Here is a 6,178-nt window from a genome sequence, read left to right as displayed (position 1 = left end):
TGGTTGGATCAGAATATACGACCACGCAGCTCCATGTGGAGTTCAGATCAACACGCTGTAACCACTTTGCTCAGTTTATTTTACAACAAAATGGTCTCTGGGCCGCTTCAGACCAATCCGTTTGAGCTGCGATCCAACTAAAACCAATCCACACCAGTTCCATTTATAACATTTACATTAAAAGCCTGACCGAACTCAGAAAACCAACAGATTAAATCAAGTCTGGTCTTTGATTCAGTTCTTCATCCTGAGCTGAATGAGGAGAGGAAAACCTCCACCAGAACCAGCCTGGACCGGTTGAGACGACGGAACAGAGGCGCCAACAAGCGGCAAAACTCTGAACCAGAGAGGCAGAAACACAGCGTCGGAGCAGAGAGGAGCCCAGTGCATCATGGGACGTCTCCCAGCAGCCTCGGCCTACAGCAGCAGGACTAAAGGGATGGATCAGGATCACCAAGCCAGACCTGAAGAAGATTTATCAGGAAGGAAAGTTTGGAGATGATGTGAAGGAAGAGAGGATGTCTGGTTCCTGAAGCCGGACCGGGATCCGCTTCCTGAAGCCGGACCGGGTTCTACTGCCACAAAGAGGTTCAGGTAACTGGAGGTTCTGCCTCCCAGTTTAAGGTTAGAACCTCGTGGAACCGCCAGAGAACCTGCAGCTGGAGAGTGAGGCGCTCTGATGGAAGAATGTAGAACTCTAAGATCCACTGGAGCTTGGTCTATAAGATCTTTTATGCGAGGAGAATTTTAACTTTTATTCTGGAATTAACAGGAAGCCGATGAAGAGAAGCTGAAACTTCATAGCAGCCTTTTCAGAACAGTTCTGGGACTAGTCTGGGACTGCTCAGGAACTAGTCTGTTAACCTGAACATAGAAACCAGCTGACCTCAGGCTGCATGCAGCCTCATATCTGAGGAAGTTCTACAAAACTTGTGTGACAACATGTCAAGAAAGAGGAAGTCCCTGAATCAGCATATCCTTGAATCAGGACAAAGGTGAAGGAGAATAGGAGGAGAATATCTCGACTACAGAGGTGCCTACAGGCAGAGCTTTAAGTGGAACAAAATAAGTGCTGGTTCTCCCTTCATGACTTGCTGTCAGTTTATCATGCAAGTATGGGACAAAAACATGGCTGATACTTACATATAGATCTATAAATTGATCTGTAGATTAATAGTTTTATAGCCCAGAAATGACAAAAAACAAACACAGAAAGCTCTAAATTAAATCCACATTTGCCAAATTCAAAGTGCCATGGAGACGCTTTTATGAACTTCAAGCCTCATTGCTGGATATGAAAAATAACACTGAAAAGTAAATACATAAACTTAAAGTTCATTAACCCTTTCATTCATGAATAAATAAGAACAATGCAACATTTTTGTAAAAAAAAAAAAACTGATGTGGTTTATTCACAAAACAGTACCCTCCTCAGTCATGAATATGCAAGAAAAAAGCTTGTAAATACGTCCACACTACAGGGTCACTATGCATGAAAGGGTTAAAAACATAAAAAACGTTCTAAATTTAGACTTATTTAGCTTATTACCAGAATAATTTAACAGTGTATTACGATTACACCTTTCCTCTGTGAAATATGTTTTTCCCAGCATCAGGCCTGGTCCATGTCACTTAGCAACATTATCTTATCTTTCATCTAGAAATAATCTTCAAAAACTCAAAATACTGACCAGCCGTACATGGATGTTAAGTAGTACTACTGTAGTAAACGACTGTTAGTAGTACTACTGTAGTAAATGACTGTTAGTAGTACTACTGTAGTAAATGACTGTTAAGTAGTACTACTGTAGTAAATGACTGTTAGTAGTACTACTGTAGTAAATGACTGTTAAGTAGTACTACTGTAGTAAACGACTGTTAGTAGTACTACTGTAGTAAATGACTGTTAAGTAGTACTACTGTAGTAAATGACTGTTAAGTAGTACTACTGTAGTAAATGACTGTTAAGTAGTACTACTGTAGTAAATGACTGTTAAGTAGTACTACTGTAGTAAATGACTGCTAGTAGTACTACTGTAGTAAATGACTGTTAAGTAGTACGACTGTAGTAAATGACTGTTAAGTAGTACTACTGTAGTAAATGACTGTTAGTAGTACTACTGTAGTAAATGACTGTTAAGTAGTACTACTGTAGTAAATGACTGTTAAGTAGTACTACTGTAGTAAATGACTGTTAAGTAGTACTACTGTAGTAAATGACTGTTAGTACTACTGTAGTAAATGACTGTTAAGTAGTACTACTGTAGTAAATGACTGCTAGTAGTACTACTGTAGTAAATGACTGTTAAGTAGTACTACTGTAGTAAATGACTGTTAGTAGTACTACTGTAGTAAATGACTGTTAAGTAGTACTACTGTAGTAAATGACTGTTAGTAGTACTACTGTAGTAAATGACTGTTAAGTAGTACTACTGTAGTAAATGACTGTTAAGTAGTACTACTGTAGTAAATGACTGTTAAGTAGTACTACTGTAGTAAATGACTGTTAGTAGTACTACTGTAGTAAATGACTGTTAAGTAGTACTACTGTAGTAAATGACTGTTAAGTAGTACTACTGTAGTAAATGACTGTTAAGTAGTACTACTGTAGTAAATGACTGTTAGTAGTACTACTGTAGTAAATGACTGTTAGTAGTACTACTGTAGTAAATGACTGTTAGTAGTACTACTGTAGTAAATGACTGTTAGTAGTACTACTGTAGTAAATGACTGTTAAGTAGTACTACTGTAGTAAATGACTGTTAAGTAGTACTACTGTAGTAAATGACTGTTAGTAGTACTACTGTAGTAAATGACTGTTAGTAGTACTACTGTAGTAAATGACTGTTAAGTAGTACTACTGTAGTAAATGACTGTTAGTAGTACTACTGTAGTAAATGACTGTTAAGTAGTACTACTGTAGTAAATGACTGTTAGTAGTACTACTGTAGTAAATGACTGTTAGTAGTACTACTGTAGTAAATGACTGTTAAGTAGTACTACTGTAGTAAATGACTGTTAAGTAGTACTACTGTAGTAAATGACTGTTAGTAGTACTACTGTAGTAAATGACTGTTAAGTAGTACTACTGTAGTAAATGACTGCTAGTAGTACTACTGTAGTAAATGACTGTTAAGTAGTACTACTGTAGTAAATGACTGCTAGTAGTACTACTGTAGTAAATGACTGTTAGTAGTACTACTGTAGTAAATGACTGTTAGTAGTACTACTGTAGTAAATGACTGTTAGTAGTACTACTGCAGTAAATGACTGTTAGTAGTACTACTGTAGTAAATGACTGTTAAGTAGTACTACTGTAGTAAATGACTGTTAAGTAGTACTACTGTAGTAAATGACTGTTAAGTAGTACTACTGTAGTAAATTACTGTTAAGTAGTACTACTGTAGTAAATTACTGTTAAGTAGTACTACTGTAGTAAATGACTGTTAGTAGTACTACTGTAGTAAATTACTGTTAAGTAGTACTACTGTAGTAAATGACTGTTAAGTAGTACTACTGTAGTAAATGACTGTTAAGTAGTACTACTGTAGTAAATGACTGTTAGTAGTACTACTGTAGTAAATGACTGTTAAGTAGTACTACTGTAGTAAATGACTGTTAGTAGTACTACTGTAGTAAATGACTGTTAGTAGTACTACTGTAGTAAATGACTGTTAAGTAGTACTACTGTAGTAAATGACTGTTAAGTAGTACTACTGTAGTAAATGACTGTTAGTAGTACTACTGTAGTAAATGACTGTTAGTAGTACTACTGTAGTAAATGACTGTTAAGTAGTACTACTGTAGTAAATGACTGTTAAGTAGTACTACTGTAGTAAATGACTGCTAGTAGTACTACTGTAGTAAATGACTGTTAAGTAGTACTACTGTAGTAAATGACTGCTAGTAGTACTACTGTAGTAAATGACTGTTAGTAGTACTACTGTAGTAAATGACTGTTAAGTAGTACTACTGCAGTAAATGACTGTTAAGTAGTACTACTGTAGTAAATGACTGTTAAGTAGTACTACTGTAGTAAATGACTGTTAAGTAGTACTACTGTAGTAAATGACTGTTAGTAGTACTACTGCAGTAAATGACTGTTAGTAGTACTACTGTAGTAAATGACTGTTAGTAGTATTACTGTAGTAAATGGCTGTTAAGTAGTACTACTGTAGTAAATAACTGTTAAGTAGTACTACTGTAGTAAATGACTGTTAGTAGTACTACTGTAGTAAATGACTGTTAAGTAGTACTACTGTAGTAAATGACTGTTAGTAGTACTACTGCAGTAAATGACTGTTAGTAGTACTACTGTAGTAAATGACTGTTAGTAGTATTACTGTAGTAAATGGCTGTTAAGTAGTACTACTGTAGTAAATAACTGTTAAGTAGTACTACTGTAGTAAATGACTGTTAGTAGTACTACTGTAGTAAATGACTGTTAGTAGTACTACTGTAGTAAATGACTGTTAGTAGTACTACTGCAGTAAATGACTGTTAGTAGTACTACTGTAGTAAATGACTGTTAGTAGTATTACTGTAGTAAATGGCTGTTAAGTAGTACTACTGTAGTAAATGACTGTTAGTAGTACTACTGCAGTAAATGACTGTTAGTAGTACTACTGTAGTAAATGACTGTTAGTAGTATTACTGTAGTAAATGGCTGTTAAGTAGTACTACTGTAGTAAATAACTGTTAAGTAGTACTACTGTAGTAAATGACTGTTAGTAGTACTACTGTAGTAAATGACTGTTAGTAGTACTACTGTAGTAAATGACTGTTAGTAGTACTACTGTAGTAAACGACTGTTAGTAGTACTACTGTAGTAAACGACTGTTAGTAGTACTACTGTAGTAAATGACTGTTAAGTAGTACTACTGTAGTAAATGGCTGTTAAGTAGTACTACTGTAGTAAATGACTGTTAAGTAGTACTACTGTATTAAATGACTGTTAAGTAGTACTACTGTAGTAAATGACTGTTAAGTAGTACTACTGTAGTAAATGGCTGTTAAGTAGTACTACTGCAGTAAATGACTGTTAAGTAGTATTACTGTAGTAAACGACTGTTAAGTAGTACTACTGTAGTAAATGGCTGTTAGTAGTACTACTGTAGTAAACGACTGTTAGTAGTACTACTGTAGTAAATGACTGTTAGTAGTACTACTGTAGTAAATGACTGTTAGTAGTACTACTGTAGTAAATGGCTGTTAAGTAGTACTACTGTAGTAAATGACTGTTAGTAGTACTACTGTAATAAATGACTGTTAGTAGTACTACTGTAGTAAATGACTGTTAGTAGTACTACTGTAGTAAATGACTGTTAGTAGTACTACTGTAGTAAATGACTGTTAGTAGTACTACTGTAGTAAATGACTGTTAGTAGTACTACTGTAGTAAATGACTGTTAGTAGTACTACTGTAGTAAATGACTGTTAAGTAGTACTACTGTAGTAAATGACTGTTAAGTAGTCCAGGATGCTGGACTCTGTATGCAGTCCAGGATGCTGGACTCTGCATGCGGTCCAGGATGCTGGACTAGACATGAGGTGCAGGATGCTGGACTCTGTATGCGGTCCAGGATGCTGGACTCTGCATGCAGTCCAGGATGCTGGACTCTGTATGCGGTCCAGGATGCTGGACTCTGCATGCAGTCCAGGATGCTGGACTCTGTATGCGGTCCAGGATGCTGGACTAGACATGAGGTGCAGGATGCTGGACTCTGTATGCGGTCCAGGATGCTGGACTAGACATGAGGTGCAGGATGCTGGACTCTGTATGCGGTCCAGGATGCTGGACTCTGTATGCGGTCCAGGATGCTGGACTCTGCATGTGGTCCAGGATGCTGGACTCTGCATGTGGTCCAGGATGCTGGACTCTGTATGCGGTCCAGGATGCTGGACTCTGCATGTGGTCCAGGATGCTGGACTCTGCATGTGGTCCAGGATGCTGGACTCTGCATGTGGTCCAGGATGCTGGACTCTGTATGCGGTCCAGGATGCTGGACTCTGCATGAGGTGCAGGATGCTGGACTCTGCATGAGGTGCAGGATGCTGGACTCTGTATGCGGTCCAGGATGCTGGACTAGACATGAGGTGCAGGATGCTGGACTCTGTATGCGGTCCAGGATGCTGGACTAGACATGAGGTGCAGGATGCTGGACTCTGTATGCGGTCC

The sequence above is a fragment of the Telmatherina bonti genome (assembly GCF_933228915.1).
Source record: "Telmatherina bonti genome assembly, chromosome: 11".
NCBI classification, from domain to species: Eukaryota; Metazoa; Chordata; class Actinopteri; order Atheriniformes; family Telmatherinidae; genus Telmatherina; species Telmatherina bonti.
The sequence above is the reverse complement of the archived record's forward strand: the minus strand, read 5'-3'. Positions refer to the sequence as shown.